This window comes from Aethina tumida, chromosome 5, assembly GCF_024364675.1.
Source record: "Aethina tumida isolate Nest 87 chromosome 5, icAetTumi1.1, whole genome shotgun sequence".
Taxonomy (NCBI): Eukaryota; Metazoa; Arthropoda; class Insecta; order Coleoptera; family Nitidulidae; genus Aethina; species Aethina tumida.
This window is the reverse complement of record NC_065439.1, coordinates 10,138,061-10,160,643: the sequence shown is the minus strand read 5'-3', so window position 1 is coordinate 10,160,643 and position 22,583 is coordinate 10,138,061. Positions and strand designations below refer to the sequence as shown.

The window sequence follows — 22,583 nt, the reverse complement described above, 5'->3', positions numbered from 1 at the left end:
CCAATTTCCAAGCTCTCGTGTTTTCCTGCACTTGACCAGCGGAAGCTATAATCCCGCGGAGCTATCTAAACTTATCCTTTTCCCATTACATTGGTTGCAAGTATATCTCGTTCATTTTATTATATATTTCAGCGGTGTGACATGTTTACTGCCCCAATACTCGATTAATATTTGCGTTTGTTCGTTTTTCCATCCCCTTTTAGTGGAAACGTAATATACGACTTAATACGACGGGTCTTTAGTATGATGCAACCTTTATTAAAATCACATAAAGGTGAAACAAAAAGTAAAAGGAATAAATAAATATTTGGTTTGTCCTTATTAATGTTTATTTAGTGAAAATATCAAAATGAAGTTTATTCGTGGAAATTATAAAGCATAATTTTGTATCAACGTATTAAAACAGCTACAGGTTGTGTATTATGAAAAGTCAGTTAACTATAGTTACTGTTTTGCTGCTGGTATCATCTACATTTTGTGAAAGGAAAAAATAAAATTGGAATGTTTCAGGATAAACAAATTTTAATTCTACTCGAACAAAGATCCTCTCCTGAATTCCAGTAAAATAAAAGGATTTTTCAAGAACCGTAGGATATAGATTACTACAGTGGCTCTTCATGCGATAAGGCCAGACTAAAAAACCACTACTATCACTGGACTTTAAATGATTCAAGTTTAATCTGCTTAGCAGTGATAGGATTTTATATGTAAGGCGATCTATTCATGAAAAGTTTAACCCAAAGTTTAACATACTCATTGTTAAACACGGCGACAGATCGGTAATGATATGGGACTGCTTTTCACTGGACTTTAAATGATTGGAAACGAGCGATCTGGAGTGATGAAATCAAGTTTAATCTGGTTAGCAGTGATGGGATTTTATATGTAAGGCAATTGGTATTGTATTTGGAACGGGTCCTCTCCTTTGAATAGAGGTATTATGGATCGTTTTACATATAAAGAAATATTGAGGAACAACATGGTACCGTATGCCACTAAAACATTATTTTCAACAACATAATGACCCAAAGCACACTTCAAAATATTTGAAGCAGTGGCTTTTAAGAGAAAAAATTAATGTTATGAATTTACCATAGGAAACGAGATATTTACAAAAAATGTGCAAAAAATCGACTTTTGTGACCTCTGACTTTTTAACTTGCAGCCATCCTGTCATGTGTTTTGAGACAAGTTTTGGGATGTTATAGTATAAGTTTATATTAGTTTATAGCTGGGTATCTCGATTTCCAAGATGTTCACTTAATTTTGATTAAGGTGACTGGACTGTAAGGTTGATGAAAACATTGTTTGGAATCACATTGCTGTTTTTACAATCGATGTTTTCCATCGAATGGATTCTTCTATTACAAAATATAGATGTATTGTTTTACATCCCTAGAAATCAGACAGGATGAAACACTGATATGGAGAACAAATGTAGTAAAAAAAATTAATTTATATAAATTATTCTGATTAATTTTAACTCTTTTTTACAAATTATAAAATTTTTTAATCAAAATACATAAAATTGGTGTTCAACAGGTGACAATATATATATTTTATTTCATTCTTTGTTACAAATTATGTAAATTTTGTATGAAAATTTATGCAGAATAGAGCACATATTTAATTCCAAATGATCCAAATGGATGACGTACAAATAGGCTCGTAAATAAATATATATTTAGTATTTGATTGATAAATTAAAAATATTTATATAAATGCATGTTTACTTTAATATTTAATAAACTAACGAGTGGAAATAGAATGCGATTGTGTACAGGTGAACAATGTTTACATTTGTTCATCTGGTAGGATTATCGTTAATTAAAAATCCACCAATACAATATAAAATTAATAATGGTTTAATAGCAAAAACCTGCATCAAATAAATAGAGGATCTCCCGTGGATAAATCTGATTGAATAAATCAATATTAAACCATTTCACGACCGTCATAAATTCTTGGTGAGGCTCTTCGTCTTATCGGACCGAATGATAAACTTCCAACATTAGATCCGTCTCCTTAATGAAGTTAAAAACGAGCTGCCATTTATTTTTGTCCACGACCGCGACGACAATCTGTTGCTGCCCCGAAAACTGTTTGAGACTTCGATTTAGATATACTCGTGGACGATTGCGATCTACGATTTGCGTGAGCACATTAATTTAATTACGTGAAACTTTCGTTTCGGACCCTCAATTTTTTCGTAACAACTTTACCGTCAGCAACATGTGAATTATTTTAGTGATGGTCATAAAGCCACGAAACTAATTTCGCAATGCCAACATCGAAATTGAAATCCCATAAAACTATCCGCAACGAGGCCGCACTTAATTCCCGTTCCAGTTTGCACCGTTCAAAATTTACGATGGACATTACGAAAACTATTCAAAATCATAAAATTTACAATCGCAATGGAATAATGTCGTTTTATCGTCCAATTTAATCCGACCTCATTCTCTTTTATCACCTGAATTCGATAATTTCGTTCTTGTTTATTTTATATTCCTTTTCCCATACATATTTCGGTTTAATCCTATAACGTATCTGATGTTTTTAAAAGGGTTTCATTTCATTATTAGCGTTGAACGCTTCTGTTTCGCTGCCGGAGTAAATTTTACAGCTAGATATTGATCAACAGCAATTATGGTGTGTATGTTGGTTAACTAGAAACTTGGGATAACGAGTTTAATAAAGACGTTATATCGATTTGAAACTTTTAACATTATGCCGTCAAACTACAATGGTCCACACTCACATAAAGAGAAGGTATTTAGTAATAAACGTATTCAGAAGTTTCACCTCGTTGTAATTTGTGCACTCGTTGTTGCCTATTAGTAGAGTTCTTTACGTGACACCATCTGTTTTGTAACTTGGTAGAATATTAGTTTGTTTTTTTTCTTTTGTAGTTAAGCTTAACCTTGTAGGCAATGTAGTTCTTTCAAATGAGCTGCAGATAACGATCACATCCAAAGTCGCGTGACTATAAGACTTAAAGAGCACAACAGCACATAAGCATTGTGACAATTTAACGGTCTGGATTAAGACGTAAATCTTGCTAATTTTAACCTGACTCGGATTGTTTTATACGCTGCAAAAACCCCAACTTTCCACAATTAATTAGCACCGGCTCACACGACGCGTCGTCTTACAAAGCGGAGAAAAAACTGCGTTGCGTCAAAAGTGAAAAAAAAAAAACTATAATAAAACCGAACATCTCGGCGGTGAAAAAAATCGTCTCGCACTTCTAATAACTTTAAAAGAATGAGAGATGCGAATTGTTCTTGTTTTTTAGCCTCCTTTCGACCGGCGGCACACACGAATAATAAATTCGGCGTGTGGTTTTACACGTGCCGACTACAATTTAAATCCTCTTAGGTAAGGCGTTTTCTTGAACGAAAAACCAGAGCAATTTATCCCGCCGTCAAATTCTATGCTGGGATAAAGAACAGTAGCATTCTGCGAATCTGCTGCGCTCTGGTGTTTCGATGTTATCGGAATATTGGATAATAAGATGCACTGCTGGATTTACATGGAGTTGTGGATTATTTCGAGTTTCTAGTTCGGCGTTAAACTAAATTACGAAACTGTTTAGGAAACAGAGCAAAAGTTGAACGATTATCGAAAATAACTCAATTAGTACTAATTAAAACAAGTTTTTGGCAGAACGTTTTTGGATGTTCACCGACGAACCTAACTTTATTAATTAAACAGCCAGATGTGTTTTGTTTAAATAGTAGACAGCTCAATTTATGTTTGACTTTATTTATTTCGAAAAACAATGCTTGCAGCTCTTCTACATAATCGTACCCAGAAATAGGAGTCATTGATTTAATGTATACTGTACATTAAGCGAAACCAGTTACTGCATAAATTAACCGTTATTTGCATAATAACGCTTGTTTTCAATCTATACAATACGATTTGGTTTCAAAGTTTTGACAATGCTCGAATAGCTTCTAAATCAATGTTATTATTATTAATAACAAACTACACATAAATAAATCCCATTGTTAATTGAGAACACAAAACGTTCCCAAAAAGTTTCAGGTTGAAAATTCCCCAAAAGTCAAATAGCAATATTAAAGTTTGTCAATTAAAAACTTTAATTACAACATTAATTCTGTTCACTTAATCCTGTGATTTGCCTTTCCCAAAAAGAACAAGACTCACGCAAATTCCACGGCCATCAAGCACAGATACACTTGAGCCGATAAAAAGACTCCATATTTCCGTCGATTTTCGTGCACATAACCGGACCCTTTTTTCCGGTAGAATTCGGTCGTAAGTCGGCATCAGCTGCTTTATATAAAGAACCATCGGACCGGGTTTATTCCTCGGAAACGATTCAGGGCGAGAGGCTCCAATGTACCGAATTCGACTCCTAAATTTATCAACAAACCGGCTGTAACATACAGAAGTATTCGGAAAATTGAATGAACACCACAAGCTTTTCGTAATAACATAATAAATCAGAAGTTGTTAACTGGTTTGCCTATTGCCAGTCGACTGGAGGAGCGCCATCTTCATTTCGTTGTATTGTGAAATCAGTCAACTCACTTTAAGCACGATAAAGGTGTTATCAAAGCAGCATATGAAAGAGTCATTACCGTAATAAATTATATTTTTCGCATATTAGTCCCAACAATAGATGTTGATGGGAAAAGTTGGATCGCAGAGAATTTCCAAAGGCTCGAAACGATGAATGAAAACAGTTCGACTGGATGTTACACACACAGTCGGTGATCGATAACCGGGTGATCAGTATTGACAAATCTATTTCAGGAATACTACCCTCTCCCTTCACCACCACCCGACATCCTTCTACGCCACTGAGCGCATAATTGCCGCCCTTTGGGTGAATTAATAACGTGCTGGGGCCTTTCGATTCCAACCGACGGCGGAGATTCCGACACATCGCTTTTTTGGGAGACGGCTTCATCGTACAACTGCTTAAAATTTATCGCCGTTGAAAGAAGTCGCAAAGAAGAGAAAGGCTCTTAATTTACTCATAACTTATACGACCCGTATCGCTCTTTATATATACAGTGCGAAAAATGCTCTTCGTGTCTGGATGTTGTAAGAGATGGATGCACGACAAAGAGAGTAAAGTTTTGCCCGGTAGTAAGAATCCCTACTCTCAGAGACAATGCGCCGTGCTGGTGCGCGCCGGCGCACAATGTAAATTAATTTTTGCGAATGCATTTAGTAACTCTCCGTATGCGTAGGGATGTAGTTCGAGTTCTTCGGATGCTTCATTTAAATTCCGTAACTTTGTATAATTTTCAATCTGTAAAATGAAATATTTTTTGAGGGTATATCAAAAACAAAAATAAGTATTCTAAAAATAAACTACTTTTTTCAAAATAAAAATGTATCCCAAAAATTAAATAAAATATACTAAAAACAATTAAATGAGGTGTTCAAAAACGTCTCCATACGCAGTGGTACAATACCCCAACCTGTTATAAAAATTTTCACGTACGTTTGCCAGAGTGTCAGGAGTAATATTTTCCATTAAATTAATTATACCGTCTCTTAATTCATCCAGATTATTAGGCCTGTTCTCCTGGAAAGTGTATAATTTTGACTTCAGGTAACCCCACAGAAAAAAATCGCAAGGTGCGAGGTCCGGTGACCTAGCTGGCCAAAGAATACTTCCGTAACGACTAATGACGCGTTCGCCAAAAGTAGTAAATATTCTCTAACCCGAGCCGTATTGTGAGCAGGGCAACCATCCTGTTGAAACCATACACTTTCCAGGTTTATTTCTAATCGGCGGACTGCCGGGACAATTTGGTCTGTCTGCGGAGACGAACCGCATGCTAAACGCAGCAAAACCAAATGATCCCCTCCAGTCAGTTCGGCCCGCCCACATAATTGCATGTATATCTTTCCTTTTTGTTTACAAAGGGGTATTGATGTTCCGTCTCAATATGCGAGTAGACACGCTCATCATTTTTGATACGGTATATATATATATATATGTGTGTGTGTGTGTGTGTGTTAGAAAAGATGGAATATTAAACTAAGTAATCTTATTTTAAATTTATCTTGCAACAGTGTTTTAAGCTCTTCCAGAAACTACGCTCTCTACGAAACTTGTTAGCCGATTAAATTTCCCGAGGTGATGGGGATTAACACTGCCAATCAATAACTGGATAACACAAAAATTTGCTTGCAGATAATAATTAAATGAATGTATCTGCTCAAATCCAAACACCCTTACGAAACATTAAAAGATAATGAAAAAGTTTTTGTAGATAGACATCTGCCACTTAAAAGGGCCCATTGCGAAAACACTTGACGGCGTTAATTCTTTCAGGAATTCAAATGAGACGCCGGATTCCACCGTGCTTGAAAAATACTTGCCGTGCTATCGCATCCCTCGCAAATACATATCCAGTAATTTAAAGTCGAGCAAAAGGACACTTCCGGTTCTTCCCCCCCATCGAATAAATGTTCGCCTTGCAAAATAACTGGGATAGAATACAGGTGATAAAACGAAGGGGCGGATAAAACCACATTAGAGCAGAGCAACCAACTTTTATTGCCTGCACTGTGTTTTATTTTTAACCGGTTTCAATTCGTATTGCGTATATATAGCACTACTTGTTGAATTCTTGTAACAGACACACATATTGTTTTGTCCTTAATGTATAAATGATTGGTGCCGCTAACGAACGTATCTACGTTAAAATCGTCAAATCCGATTATAAATGATAAAACGGCCACAAATCAGCCATAATCTGGAGATGGTGCGAATAAATTTCTCTGTGTATCTGCGAGATTAAGTAATTATACGGATCTCCTCTCGTTTTTAGCACGCGCACGGTAAATACAGATTAGCGCCGGTGATTTTGGGGTGCGGTGCGACTGAAACGGAGTTATGACTCTCATTTTTATTAATCAGGATGCCTCCCGCATTCCGCCGATGGGAATGCGAGAACGAACTGCTGGTCTCTCTGCCGGTTTTTTCCGCCAGCCTCACCTCCTGTCCTATTTTGTGGAAGTCGCATCCTGAAACAAAGAGCGAAACCTTTTTTGCTGATAAAGTCATGGGAATAAAGTTTCGGTGGGGATTCCTACTCACATAAAAATCCTAGAGCCTTTTTTGTTGTGTTCGTGACTTTGTCAAAAGTTAACGAAAATGGAATCGCACAGAAAATAAGTAAAGTTTCCTTCTACATGTAGTGAATAGAGTGTTAATTTACATCATTCCATTTTTGGAAGCGAGTTTTTTATGGGTGCTGCGGGAGATTCGAATTAGATTAGTGTAACGCTTAAAACATTTCATAATGAAAAAACTTTTAAATATGCTTTAATAAAGACATTTTAAAGTAAGCTGTTTCGTGTTTGAGCTCCTTTATTAAATTACCCCAAAACTGGTCGATCACGTTTATAAAAAACCGGGGCGTTTTAATTATCCATCGAATTAAAATTTTCGAAGTCCAGCATCCATTCGTAAATTGAACAAATCCCAAATTAACCAATAAATACACATCCGTATCTTTCCGCAAATTGAACCGGTTTTGTTTACTTTTTAACAACGCATAATCCATCAAATTAAGGATTTCCGTCGCCTTGAAATTTCATTTTTATCTCGAAATCAATTATAGCTTGAGCGATCCACATTCCTGATTTACATACAAATTAATCAACGATTCGAGTACGTTTTCTCCCCTATTCAACAAGTTTTAGTCCTTCATCCCGGATTATTATTTCCGGCGTGTGTGTGTTTGTGTGTGTGCAAGATTTCCGTAATTAATTACCGACTCGGACAACACATTAAGTGGCTCGAAATTAATTTTGGAGAGGTTAATTAATGCAAACGTTGACCATTGGCTACAACGAATACACATGTTAACAATGTCATTCGCATACTACAAGTGCATTACATGGATAGGGATGATGATTATTTATCAAATTGTATTTATAACGTATAGTCTATTTACATAAGGTAAGAAGTGAACTTCTTAGGCATGCGCTGTTCACGTTTCACGTTTGGAACAACTAAATCTACGAACAGACTAAAGGATTAGCAATGGGTAGTACTCTTCTTTATGGAAAAGTTTGAACAAAAAGCGCTTAAGACTTCCAAACACAAACCTACCGTTTGGTATTTTACTTGGATAATACTTTCGAGACATGGACAAGAAAAATTAGATCAATTTCTAAAACACCATGTCAAAGTGACACGAACCAAATCAGACCTCTGAAGATGCCAGCCACTCGTGCTAGCAAAACGTCAGGAAATAATTTCAACCAACGCCGACCAATAAACCCGAACAACTGTAGATATGAATATTTTAAATAATTAAAACAATACTGTTTTAATTGCAAATTTATCTAAAATTTGCAATAGTTGTGAAACTATACTCTACTAAATCTAAATCTCTACAAATTTGAAGCTTTCAAAACAAGCTTGTATACAATTGAAACAATTATAAAGAATCCAAACCTTTATTCAGTTTAAATAGTTCTGAAACTTTCTAAAAATTATTATATTCTATAAAGGCAGTTGTAAAGTTTTAGAATCATTTATATAACTAAGAGAATTAACAATTTTAATAGTTTTAAAAACAGTTGAGTTTTTTAATTAAAAACTGAAACGACGCACTAATCTAATTTGAAAGTGTAAATTATGAAAGATATAAATTAAGAGTGGTATAGAAAAATAGGGTGGATATAAATTAGCATTCCATTCATCACGGCCCGGTGAATATCAAGTTCGTCGGATGCGCTAAATTTCAATCAAACTGGCTGAAAGCAAACATTACTTAGTTTCTAGATAAATGACGAGTTAATGCGGATAATGCAAATACAGGTAAATTGAATTGGATATGTTAATGAACGTTTCGTTTGTGTAACGTAGACGTGTTGTTGTTCTTGTTCGACATCAGAATCGTTTTGCGATTCAAATAGTAGAAGGAATTATTGCATTTACAAGGAGCCGATTGGAGCCGATTGAATAACACTAACAGTTGCGGCTTTGCTAAACAAGATTTCCTCGAATGCGACCTTATTCAAAAATTCAATCGAACCGTGACTTCTCTTTACATTCAACGGAAAATATTGGCAGGTTTCACTAGTTCGAAGAATGTTTCTTTTCATACGCAACGATGCAAATCAAAACACGCCGAAATACCGAATATCAATTCAAATATTGAAATGTCGCAGAGGTTCTTCTGCGACATTTCAATATTTCATACTTTACTGAAGCAAATTAATTTATTAAAAAAACACGTCTATTATTTATCCATTGTTAAAATACAGGTTGCAGGAGCGTGAAAATTGGCTACTGTTAACCTAGATTCGTACGGGATTGAAATATCTATTAATAACCGTCGGGTACGGGTAGTTTTCGGATTTCGGTTCGCTCAATTTAAAGTTTGATGTGGTCCAAACGATCGAAACGTTTGTTGCCCTTTAAGGAAGGATTTGGGGATGGTTTTCAACGAGGGATAATGTTGCCGAAATAATGGGACGATGCAACCCGAATCTTTGAATTTTAATTTGATTTTTTAATTTATTAGTATAAAAATATTATAATCTGAATGTGTTTTAGGCTTAGTCAATTATTAATGATTAACTATAATTTCGTGACGGTTTATTGTACATCGTTGCCTAGTATTGTTCGTCGTCCGATTAATTTCTGTTTCGGCTAATTGATAACTAAACGTAATTACATTTTGATTGGCCATAATACGCTTAATTAATCTCAAAATTTAATCTGTGCACACAATAAAACCTAATTGCTTTATTAATATGAAAATCCTTCATGGACAAGGGATAAAATTAATTTTGGTTGGATTCGGTTCTGTTTAAAACTGCTGAATTTTCAATATAAATATAATGTACCCAACTACTTTATTTATTTCCCATAAACATTTACGGTTATTTTATCAGCAGGGGAACTTTTATCATCATATATTCCACTTCGCAGATGTCTCTTCACTTTTGATTTACTTTTTTTGTCCATAACTTTTCCAGCTCGATAATATTTTATTTAGTGAGTTAACACGTGGAAAGTGATTTTCAACTTTCATGAAAGTTGTATCGTAAATTTTCTACTGAGAATCTTATATCAGAAATTTATGGCTATTCGAACACCTGGTCTTTTTGAGCCTTATGTTCTTCAATTAATTTAAATAAATTTCTGTATTATTTTCAGTATTCAATTCTGTCTATTTACATGGAATGTAAAGTAGGCATCTAAAAATTGTGAACATCCATAAAAAAGCGTTAAATTCTTTCATCTAAAACTTCAAAGAATTAAGAATTAATTGAAGATTCGGCGTACCCATTCAAATACTGCTCCTAATTAGCAATTAAAACGACTTAATTATAACACAATAAATAAATAATAAAAGAAAAAGTTTTAATATAAAGTCGCCGTCAAGGTTTTAATAACATCATCCGAAAATATGCCTAATCCCACCTTAAATTATTAAGCACGGTCCAATTCTCCATAATCCCTGTCTCACGGCTAAAAGCAATATTTACACATCGTTTCGGATTTTATAACGTAATCAAATAGAGCTACCCCCGGAAGCTTTTTCCATAAAAGCAATCCGAATTTCCGAGTCGCAAAAACCCGGAGTTCGTAGCGTGTCACCTCATTATATATATTTCAAAACGCACGCTTTCGTTCACGTTGATTGTAACTGTTTCAATCTCTGCCTATATGTTTATTCACGGCATCTCGTTAATTTAATAACAAAAAACAGGTTGAAGAGATCTCGAAGTTAAACAGAAAAGCAAAACTCAATTAGAGTTGATTAAGTGCGCAGAACGTTTGCGCATGGTTTTCAACGTAAATTATACGCGCCAGAAAATTACACCCGAGACAGTACAGGTATAGTTTCATTCAGGGTATATCTAGAAAGCTTCCATTGAAAATTTAATAATTAAAGCATTAATCTCTGGTATGTTTGAAATTATTTGAAAAAGAAAACATTCCAAAAAAGTTGTGACTGGGACAGTCAGTCAGACTGCGCAGAAACATTTACGCAAGGTGATCTTAAACAATCCCAACATTCATCGAAATTTGAATAATTAAAGACGACGTTAAACCGAAATTGCACTTCGATGTGTACATCGTCAGTCATCCGAGTTAATCAATCCCCAGTTAATCCGTTCGGGAACCAATCCGTCGCGGTTCCGCGCTCAAAGTGATAATTCCCATACGCGTAACGCAATTACGTCCCTCCCATCCCGGAACGTCGTCGCACACAATCCGGGACTGGTGCGAATTCCGCCAACGCCATTTTTTATTTTTAAAGTGTAAATCGAGCCCGAAACGCGGATTGCACGTAAATTATGCAGGCGTTTCTCGTGTCTCCGATCTAATTAAACATTCATGACGTTCGCGTTATCCTTTATTAGATATTAGAGAACACATCGGGCTCGACTGTTTAATCAACTCCGGCTAAGTGGAGTTTGAAGGGAAACAAAACGAACGAAATGCTAATGTCTCTTGAATTTTACACGAACTTTACTTGACAAGTGTGTGCCATTGATTTGATGTTCAATGGAAAAGTAAAACTTTTGATTTCGATGGTTAAGAAGAGAATTAAGGGAATGACAAAACATTTTTACGCCAATTATTACGCAAAGATAATTATGGCTTTATCTCGCGTTTTCTTGGAAAAGTTTTCTACCCTCCGTCAACAAAGTACTTGTAGGTTCCATGTTATCGAGACTTTTCCCCCTTGATATCACATTGTGAAGTTTCCTTTCAATCTACCATGATTAATTAAGGGAACTAAAATTTTTTATTCAGGTTTTGATTAATTACATATTTTGTGGCAAAGATTATATTAATTATTATTAAATTTAAGATAACGTAAATTTGCTTGTTTCGTTCTTTTCACTACAAATGATCCTCCTTTCCTGACATTTACATTTATTGATTTATACAAATTTATGCAAAAAACATCACAGAATAATGAGATTTTTTAGATACATTTATAATTTAAATATAATTTTGAAATATAAATTTATAATGAAAATTTAATTAGTAATGAATGAATGTGTAACATAAAATATAGAAAATGAATTTAAAAATATTATTAAAAAATAATTTGCCATTGGATACATATTTCATAAAATGTAGTAAAATGATAAATTTAAAATAAATGGTTCAAATATTGACTTCACAAAAAAGAAAAAAAAAAAAAAAAATAAGTGATGAAAAATTCGTCGGAGTTAAATTAAAATTCATATCAACAAATTCGCACTTCGAGAATCAATTCTGGTTTGATCGTACGTAAAAAAAGGTCGCTCCAACCCTGATCGTTTATTGTTGATATCCTTATGAAAATATTTGCGACTCCCCCATCGAAATCCGCTTTCGAATTTCGACTACTTCAAAAGCGATTTGCGTAACATTTGTTTAGGATGTTACGGATTTTACCCGGTGTTGTGTTTTTCCACAAAATAGATGAAACTAAACAAGATTCTTTTGATGCAAGTAAAAAATATATATATATATATATCTTATTTTATTTTCTTTTTATTAATTAATTAACCATGCCGTGTTGCCTTAGGGATTTACACGGAAATAATTCCGGGGAGAATTTATTTAATAACATTCTCGATAACATCTAAAATAAATAAGTGCACACACGATAAGAATAATTATCCTGTTCGACTGTTTTTTTTTGTAAATGTGTGTTTTACACGAAATTAATTCAGGTTATTGGCATAAAGTTTGTCAATTTAAAAAAAAGGTGCGGTTTTAGCAATAAAGAATTTTTTGACACAACCGTTTCTTACTGATCGGGACGTAAAAACACCCACCAAATTGTCTTTATAGCTCTTTATTTTATCAGAAGCAGCATTACATTCCATTGTTCGACAACAAAAACATCCATTCCTGACTGTTTAAGCGTAATAAAAGGCCCTTAAATTATTTATTATCCCGCCAGAAAGTCCGACTTAGACAATAAAAGGTATTCGTGGGGATTCCGGTTCCATTAAGGCCACCCTTTTCGTGTCTTCTTAAATTAGATTATTTTGCCGATAGGGAAAAAATATACGATAATATTTAAGATAATATTTGATAATATTTTCCGTATTTCGAGTAGTAAGAATGTAGTGCATGAAATAAAGTAGGGGAAATGACATCGGAATAAATTTCACAAACTGAGCAATCGCTCAACTTAAAAAGCTCTTGGGATACGTAGGGAATGGCTCGCGTACATAAGTAAAATTGTTTCTAAATTTATTTTTATCAAGTTGGAACCAATTAATATTGAAAAACTAGGTAAACACTTCGAAATTTCTAAAATTATGAAACGTTGCCAAATACTTGCATTTTTGCATTTTTTACTACTTTTATTAATAAACCGTTATTTGATTTTTTTAAAGAGCTCGTAATTAACGTTTCTTTATAAGGAAATGTTTCGCTGGCAGTCACTTTTAAATTGTGGCGAATGCGCTGTAGACGTGAATGCGCAATTATGAAGCTTGTTTTAAAATCAAATTATCTCTTCATGTAAAATTAATTGCCACGTACTCGAGCACTTCTTGTTTGCAATCTAAGGGGGTAAATATCAAACTTGTTTGAAATAGTTGCGTCAAAGTTTTAATAGGAGTTACACCATAAACATTTATTAAGACGTTAATTTCAAACTACTCGTAGAATTCGTCTGGAGTCGCTCTTGTGTACGTTCCATCATAACAATCCCCGGGGAGCGTTGTCTGTGATGAACCTTTAAGATCCACTAGTATTTATTTACGGGGCATTGTTGTAACGTTCGTTAGTGATGATCAATCACCGATAAGTGCGGGTTACGGAGAAAAGGCACGAAATATTGGGGGTGTCGTAGACAAGGTCGGATATCCTTTTTTGTTCGGGGCGACGGAAATGTTTTGTCCTGGCCTCTTTGTGTTACACTTTACATGGACCAGAATTCCAGGTCTGATCCAAAAATTTATCCATTAGTTTAAATGGACAATTTTCGTCATTCAATATGGCTTATACAGACTGAAAATTGTATGTAATTATTGTGTATTCAAATAAATGATCAATTCTCATTAGTGCCTAATCTAGAAATAATTTTAATGGGAAAGTTTAGAGATTTGATTAATGTTTGATTTTCAATTCATAATTATTCTATTTATTAACATTCCCAATAAATATACAGATAAGTATGGTACATACGATGATTTATGTTTAACGATTCGTCTACGTCAGAAATAATAATAACGATAATAACGATAATAACGATAATAACGATAATAACGATAATAACGATAATAACGATAATAACGATAATAACGATAATAACGATAATAACGATAATAACGATAATAACGATAATAACGATAATAACGATAATAACGATAATAACGATAATAACGATAATAACGATAATAACGATAATAACGATAATAACGATAATAACGATAATAACGATAATAACGATAATAACGATAATAACGATAATAACGATAATAACGATAATAACGATAATAACGATAATAACGATAATAACGATAATAACGATAATAACGATAATAACGATAATAACGATAATAACGATAATAACGATAATAACGATAATAACGATAATAACGATAATAACGATAATAACGATAATAACGATAATAACGATAATAACGATAATAACGATAATAACGATAATAACGATAATAACGATAATAACGATAATAACGATAATAATGATAATTGTTAATATAAACAATAAAATAGAATTAAGCATGTTAAAACAACAACAACTGACAAATGAAGGCGACCGAGGTAACCTTGGTGATCAAGAAACAGTGAGAGTTCAGTTTGAGAGAAACAGCTCAAGAACTCAATAGTAGCTGTCTTTTTGTTGATTCATTAAGATAATGAATAATGAATAACAAATAATGAATAACGGTATTTTCCATTTTTTCCATTTTATGAAAAAATGGAAAATTTGAGAAGTAAAAATATGAAAAAGTTGGTGCATAGAATTAGTTAAATTGACAACATTTTGCATAGTTCTTATTTGAAATTTTATTTAATATCTTGTTCCATTCACCATCTCAGAGAATTTTTTACAGTATCACTGTATAATGCGAATTTGAAATAAATCTATTAAAAAAATTAATTTATCTCTAAAAATAAAAGTCTATATAAAAAATTATTAATTTGACAATTTATTGAATATTGTTGAATTATAATTCAAGATTTTTAAATACAGTTTCGAATTAAAGAACTGCAAGACAGGATAGCTACAAGTAAATTGAAAAAGGTACGGCCAATCTGGTCGGCAATCATATAAAAAAAATCCTGCGTCAGTTATTTTTCGAACGGCTCGGTTTTTGTCCGCTTAACCCGAAAATTGGCTCACGTGCTACCAAAATTATGCTCTGCACTTTCTCATTGTCGGATTAGATATTGAATGAAATCAATAATTTTTCTATCGGTACTAAATTGACTCCAATTTCACCGATTTTTCAGTTTTATTCGTTTAATAACACAAACTAACGTTTTGCAATTCTAGTTTGCGGCTTATTACTTCCACTTTATCGATTACGACGTGTAAATTGTGGTGCATATTAAATTTAAAAAGGGCCTTAGTCCTGCTTCGCGCACCACACTCGGTCGTTGAACTCCACTGATTAACATATTATAAATTATTTATCGGGTTTTTAGTCGCGCCAATTGTTTTATTTGAATAATCGTTCTCACCCTAAACTGTGTTAGGATTAATTTCCCGAATTTATAATGGAATTTAATGAATAAATAAATATCTAATCAATTTTAATTAATACTTATTACCAACTGAATGACGTTAACCCTTTTATTGTTGTGTAAATAAATCGAAGATCGGCTTTATTCCACCCAAACGGACGCCAATCAGTGCATAAACATCTACATCATCAATATTTATTACACGTGTTGGGCTCGCATCCCGTTTTTATGATCCATCATCCTTAAGGATTGTTATTTGTTTTTTACACGAGGCTAAATTAATCACTGGGGATTTAGTACCTATTTGCAGTTTGTCCCGCTGCAAACAACTAAATCTTCGACAAATTGATGTATCACTTTTATTTCGGGATCAAAAGAAATTTACGGAGCAGGTTTTGGTTTTACAAAAATGGCGAATGCACACAAATAGTTATATGTTTTGAGTATATGTATAGTATAATAGATCACGAAGATTCAGTCAGACTTTATTTTTGGTGTACAGAATATAAACACACTGGACCAATATAAAAGTAAAATAATTACATTTAAATGTCTAGACGGTAACATAAGGCAATCCCGCTTTTATTAAATTTTCTGCCCCGATATTAGAGGGTCCTTACTTGCACTTTTCCTCAAGCATAATTAAAATGATTTACGATTTAAGCACTCAGATTAGGATAATGAGCTGCGCCGTAAAGCTGTCGGCACTTTCTCACCCTTCAAATAAATACCAGTCGTGTTAAATAAACGCGAAAGAATGTTTTCCTTTCGACGTGCCTTCACAGTTATTAATTGATTTTTCTAAAGCACCGACATGTTAATTTACAGAAACAACGTGAAAGTGGAGTGTTTTGTGGAACTGTGTCGTCCCCTCCAAACAACTCCATCGTTAATACGGGGAAAAGGACGAAAATGGAAATGCATTTATTTACACACCATTTGCGTGTTTTATTAAAAACAGTATAGTTGTGCACGAATCGTACGTGGAAATTTAATTAAAACTTCCCTTGAAGTTCGTATTAATATATTTTGGTGAATTATCCATTTGGAATTTATACCACATAAGCTTTAATAATTTAAGCTTATTCTTTTTTTTTGTTACTACTCTAATTAAAACTGGACTGTATATATTGTACTGTCTTTGCGGCAATTATTTTTTATTGTTACTTTGATATTATTTTAATCAAAAAAGGTAGTTCTAGTTATTTTAGGTTTGTAAACTCATATGGATTTGATATTAAAAAAGATATTCATTCGTTTAATTCAAATTTATAAATTATCTTGGAAACGAGTAGATTTTAGAACAGGTGCGCGAAACAGGAAGTTCCTGCACAATAAAATACTGTCGTATTAGTTCCTCGACAAGGTGCACTTAGTCCGAAAAGATATAGAACCGGATCCCCCCGGTTAAGTGGTTGGATGTCGGAGTACGAAGGATTTGCCACCAAAGTGAAATTTGAAATCCAATTGGGAAATCTCCTCCCTATGTCGATTTAATTTTTTCCTTTTTCCAAAAGATTTTTGTTTGCCCGTACTTTGCCCATTTACAAGTCGGCCTGGTTGGCAAGATTGCACCACGGCCGCGGCTTTAATGGATCGCCTTTCGGCGAGATTGTTTGCGTTCGTTTTTCTTTTTCCTATTGTTCGGAGAAAACTTTTGATGTCTCCTTTTATGGGACGAGCAATACTACTTCCCGACACGGTTCAATGACATTACAACACGTACCTTTCATCAGTTTAATCTCTGATAAGTCCGAAGTGCTCTGAGATTTGTTCAATTGTAATGAATCGATTAAAAAAACATTTTTCCGGGTTGAATGGCCCTTACACGCATTTTTCCGAAGCATTCACCATCAATCGAGGTCAGATTGTTATCCCGGTTCAGATTTAAATCCGATGCAAAGCCGCTATCGTAAACGTGCAATTTACTGAACAAACCGCCGCATAAAAACGAAATAAAACGGGACCACGGATGCACTAAATTATAAAATACTCACAGCTATCAAGATCCACAGTTATTATTCGCAGATAACGATGTACCGTTAATTTTATCGCTGGCTTTAATTAAAAGCTTCTTTAATGTGAATTGTCGGTGCGAAATGAAATAACGAATATTCTAACAAAGGATGATTGCATTCGGAAAAAGTAACGAATTTTGTGGTGGAGTCGGAACATGTGTCGCCGTCTCGGTTTTTCCCCCAGCGATAATTTTTCAAGTCGTTGTCTCTTCGTGATTACCTCCTCTGATATATTATGTAGAGGATAAATCACTCCGACATTAATCATCAATATTGCTCCTTCGGAAACTGACGCATAAACACGTATCAATAAATTGTTTATGACCTTTAAATAGTTTTTAATTTTCGTTAAATACTTCGTTGTAAATAAACATTTACGTATATTATTCACTGACATATTGTACCATACTTTAGACACGTGGCGTGTATTTAAAATGAAACTGTCTGGCATTTTTTTTCTATTTGCCCTTCTAAACATTTTTGAGTCTTTTTCATTGTCTAGTGTGTTTGAACATGCACAACCATCCTGAGGAAATATCTCCTACAAAGTTTCTTTGTGTGACCGATGAAAGGGTTTGTTTTTAGGTCAGACGTATGAGTGATTATTCCTACAAATTTTTTTGTCGCCAGTTTATTGGATTCGGGGTGTTGAACGTCGCGGCAGGTGCCGGACCGATTTATAATGACGAGGGATTGAATTAATTAAAATGTGATTCGTTCATGTCAACTACATCAAGTTGAAATATGCGTGTGTGTGAACACGTTAATGTAATTAATTAAATTTCATTTTTTTGATTTAGGAAAATATAGTCTGTGACATAGAAAAGAGAATACATATGTCCACTGGTCTAATTTGATTGATATTTGGTGTACAGTGTCGAGTAACAGAGAGTAATAAATAAATAAATTCAGATAAAAGATTGATCCGTATCATTTTTTAATCTTTAAATTCTGTGATCTAATGAAGTGTTTGCCATCTATATATGTATATATGTATATATGTATATATGTATATATGTATATATGTATATATGTATATATGTATATATGTATATATGTATATATGTATATATGTATATATGTATATATGTATATATGTATATATGTATATATGTATATATGTATATATGTATATATGTATATATGTATATATGTATATATGTATATATGTATATATGTATATATGTATATATGTATATATGTATATATGTATATATGTATATATGTATATATGTATATATGTATATATGTATATATGTATATATGTATATATGTATATATGTATATATGTATATATGTATATATGTATATATGTATATATGTATATATGTATATATGTATATATGTATATATGTATATATGTATATATGTATATATGTATATATGTATATATGTATATATGTATATATGTATATATGTATATATGTATATATGTATATATGTATATATGTATATATGTATATATGTATATATGTATATATGTATATATGTATATATGTATATATGTATATATGTATATATGTATATATGTATATATGTATATATGTATATATGTATATATGTATATATGTATATATGTATATATGTATATGTATATATGTATATATGTATATATGTATATATGTATATATGTATATATGTATATATGTATATATGTATATATGTATATATGTATATATGTATATATGTATATATGTATATATGTATATATGTATATATGTATATAATCACTGGATATATAAAATTAAACGAAAGTAAAAACCGTCGTGTTTGAATGCCGTTAATTATTTACACTTCTTAATTAAATCCAGAATATTCATTAATTTCGGTTAAATTCTATTTTTTACGTTCGTGCCAACGGTTGTGGTTTAATTTCGTGCAGAATTTATCTGACGATTTCGATTGTAATTCAAGTTTAAAGTTTTATTTTCGGATGCCAAGATTCTCGGCATCATTCTCCGTTCCCCTGGCAACCCTATCTTAATATTTACACCTCAAGTAACCTTAACAGGATTTTTTTGCTGCAATATTGAAAAGGATCGTTTAGCAAAGTTTAACAGTTTTCGAATAAAGAAGACACTAATGGTTTAATTTGGATCGTACGGGCGGAGCAGGAAAACGATAATGGCGTAACATTTGATAAGGTCTAATTTCGACTAATCCAACGTCAATTATTCCTTGTTCTTCAAGTTATCTCATAGCAATTTATAAACCCCTTCAACAATGATTGTAGACAAACATTTCCCTCATCTGAAGGGATAATCTGTACACGTACTTGGATGCCAGTCGCATTTTAATTAACCCCATCTCCATTCATAATCAGAATTTTATATTAAAACAGTTGTACTCATAAATATTCACAATGAGAACAATTAAAAGGCAAATTTAGTTTTTAATTTAGATCATTGTTTATTACTTTAGTTAATAAAATCCTTTTGTGACTTTTTTTTATTAAAGTTATGGAACTGGCCTGTATTAAAACTCAGAATTAATTATCAAAATCTAATTAAGCCTTCCATTCAAACTTTTCTTGTTCACAAATACGGACAAGTAATCGAATTGTTTTGTGAAAACAGCCCGGATTCATACCACTCGAATTTTTAAATTGCCTAAATTATTAGAAAAATCAATATTATTTAATCAATACTTGCATTTATATATTTTAAATTTCGGAAATGCAGTGGATTATTTCTTTATTTATTATTAATTTATATATTGAATGAATCAGTTCACCTGTATACTATTGAATTAATTAAAATTCTGCCGTCTCTATTATTTCTATGTTCAGTCTACATTAAATTCCCTTCTGTTTTACATACAAATTGAAAAATTTTATTTAAAAAAATCTATATGTGATGTCATAAAATTATTGGAATAAATCCAGATTGTATAATTAAATTTTCTATTTGAAACTACGCAGATTTCGTCAGACGCGAAATATCCTGTTTGCAACAAGGTGTGACGTGCGACATGACAACGTTCAACCGCAGACTAAAACCGTTTGATGTGCGGTTAGCACCCGCCAAAGTCTAACCCCCTTCTAGGATCACGCAGAAAAAATTCTTGACTGATATATTTCACATTCAGACATAATATTCATGCGTATTCGGATGATAATAATAAAAGTAATAAAAGCCGTGTGATGTTAGTTTAGAAACGATGCACTCGAGAGGAAAATCGATTGTGCCACCGGCAGACTTTTCTTAATCATAAAAGGGTTTATTGTGTGTCGAAGCGGAAAAAGGCAAAGTAATAAAACGAGAAATACACAAAACAAAACGCAGCGAATGACAAACTTGTTGAGTTGGTTTCAGTTCCACTCCTATTTTAGTTGTATTTAATATCAATTCACTCGTCATATTTAATTATAACGTTTTTAATTTATCTTATTTTTTATTGGAATTAAGTAAAAATTGTAATAAATTGAAATACGTCAGTTCGAATTTAATTATTCCATCTCTGTAATGGTTATTTCTTATGGGATTAATTACCGGGTTGAATTTAATGCTGCAACATTAAAACAGTTTTTGCCTATAAAAGCCGAAATTCGGCAGTGAAAATTTTATATAGCAGTAAAAATCTTACGAAACCTAATACGTGAACGAACATAAATTCTCAAATTACGCTCCATAAGAAACTGTAATTGAACTACAGTTATTAGTTGTAATATAAAAAGTGCTCCAACCGTAATTTACCAAGAGAAACTGTTTAAGGGGAGGTAAAATGTTCGGAGAGGACACAACTCAAATCAATTATTACTACCCTTACATACTTGAATAATTCATCTGCGGGATCTTTGTAAAAGACAAAGACTCGCACTAAAATGATTTGGAGGATTGGGAATGGAAAATATGATGATAGAACGGGTGTCAGATAAACGCACCCCAAATTACTGTTTCTGATCTTGTTTTTTAAATTAATCATAACAAAAAGATTACGAGTTGATGTGTTGATGATGGAACGACTGTTACACACAGTGAGAGACAAAATTGCACTTTTTGTATGTTTAACATGGTTATTCAAAGTGGATTGATTGATTTGCCGGGATATAATAACAACTTATATTAAAATAATACAATAATTATTGATATTGTTTGATTAAATTTCGTCTGTAAATTGTAATTGAAAAAATCATTTCTTTTTCATTAGCCGGTTTCATTCAATTTTTATGTTGTTTGTGTTGTTCAAACATATTTCATCATTTCAACCCTGTCGATTTTCTGAGAATTAAATCAAATGATTAAGGAGAACATGAATTTTAGTTGTTTAATTTCAATATCCAAATCGAAATTAAATATTTGGTATGAATTTGTATTGTCTCAAAAACTTGTTAATGATTTCCTCGAATGTTTATATTTTGAACTTTTTGATAATATCTAAAATTAGTTTTTTATAAATTTGAAATGTACTATTCATACAATTAAAATGAATTTCAATTAGCAATTTTATCTAGGTATACATGAATGAAAAATATTTTCATTTTTTATCCGATTATGGTTTGCTCAATCACTTTTAATTAAATAGACCGAAACGTAATAAATAATATACTTTTAGTATTTAACACATTCATATACGTTAAGAAATTTAAAAGAAGATTTCTGTATTTAAAAAGTTAACATTCTTAAACTGTAATTCACGATCAATTTGGAATATTGTAGATTTACGTATCGGTAAATTAAAATTTTAAATATTTATTTTTATTTAACTTTGTTGATGAAGTTGGTGTACATAGTTTGTTATTATGTAGAAAATTTAATTGAATAAAATTAATACTATTTCATTGTAATTGTCCCATTCAACATGTAAATTATCTTGAGGCAATTATAATTCTATGGAATTTGTTACGTAATAAACGGTTTTTACAA

General features: G+C 32.5%; 1 protein-coding gene across 1 annotated transcript in view; it reads left to right on the top strand.

Annotated features, from left to right (window-relative positions):
• Positions 1-22,583, top strand: part of LOC109603645 (dopamine receptor 1) — an 80,277-nt gene that overhangs the window by 24,877 nt on the left and 32,817 nt on the right. The window lies entirely within an intron of this gene.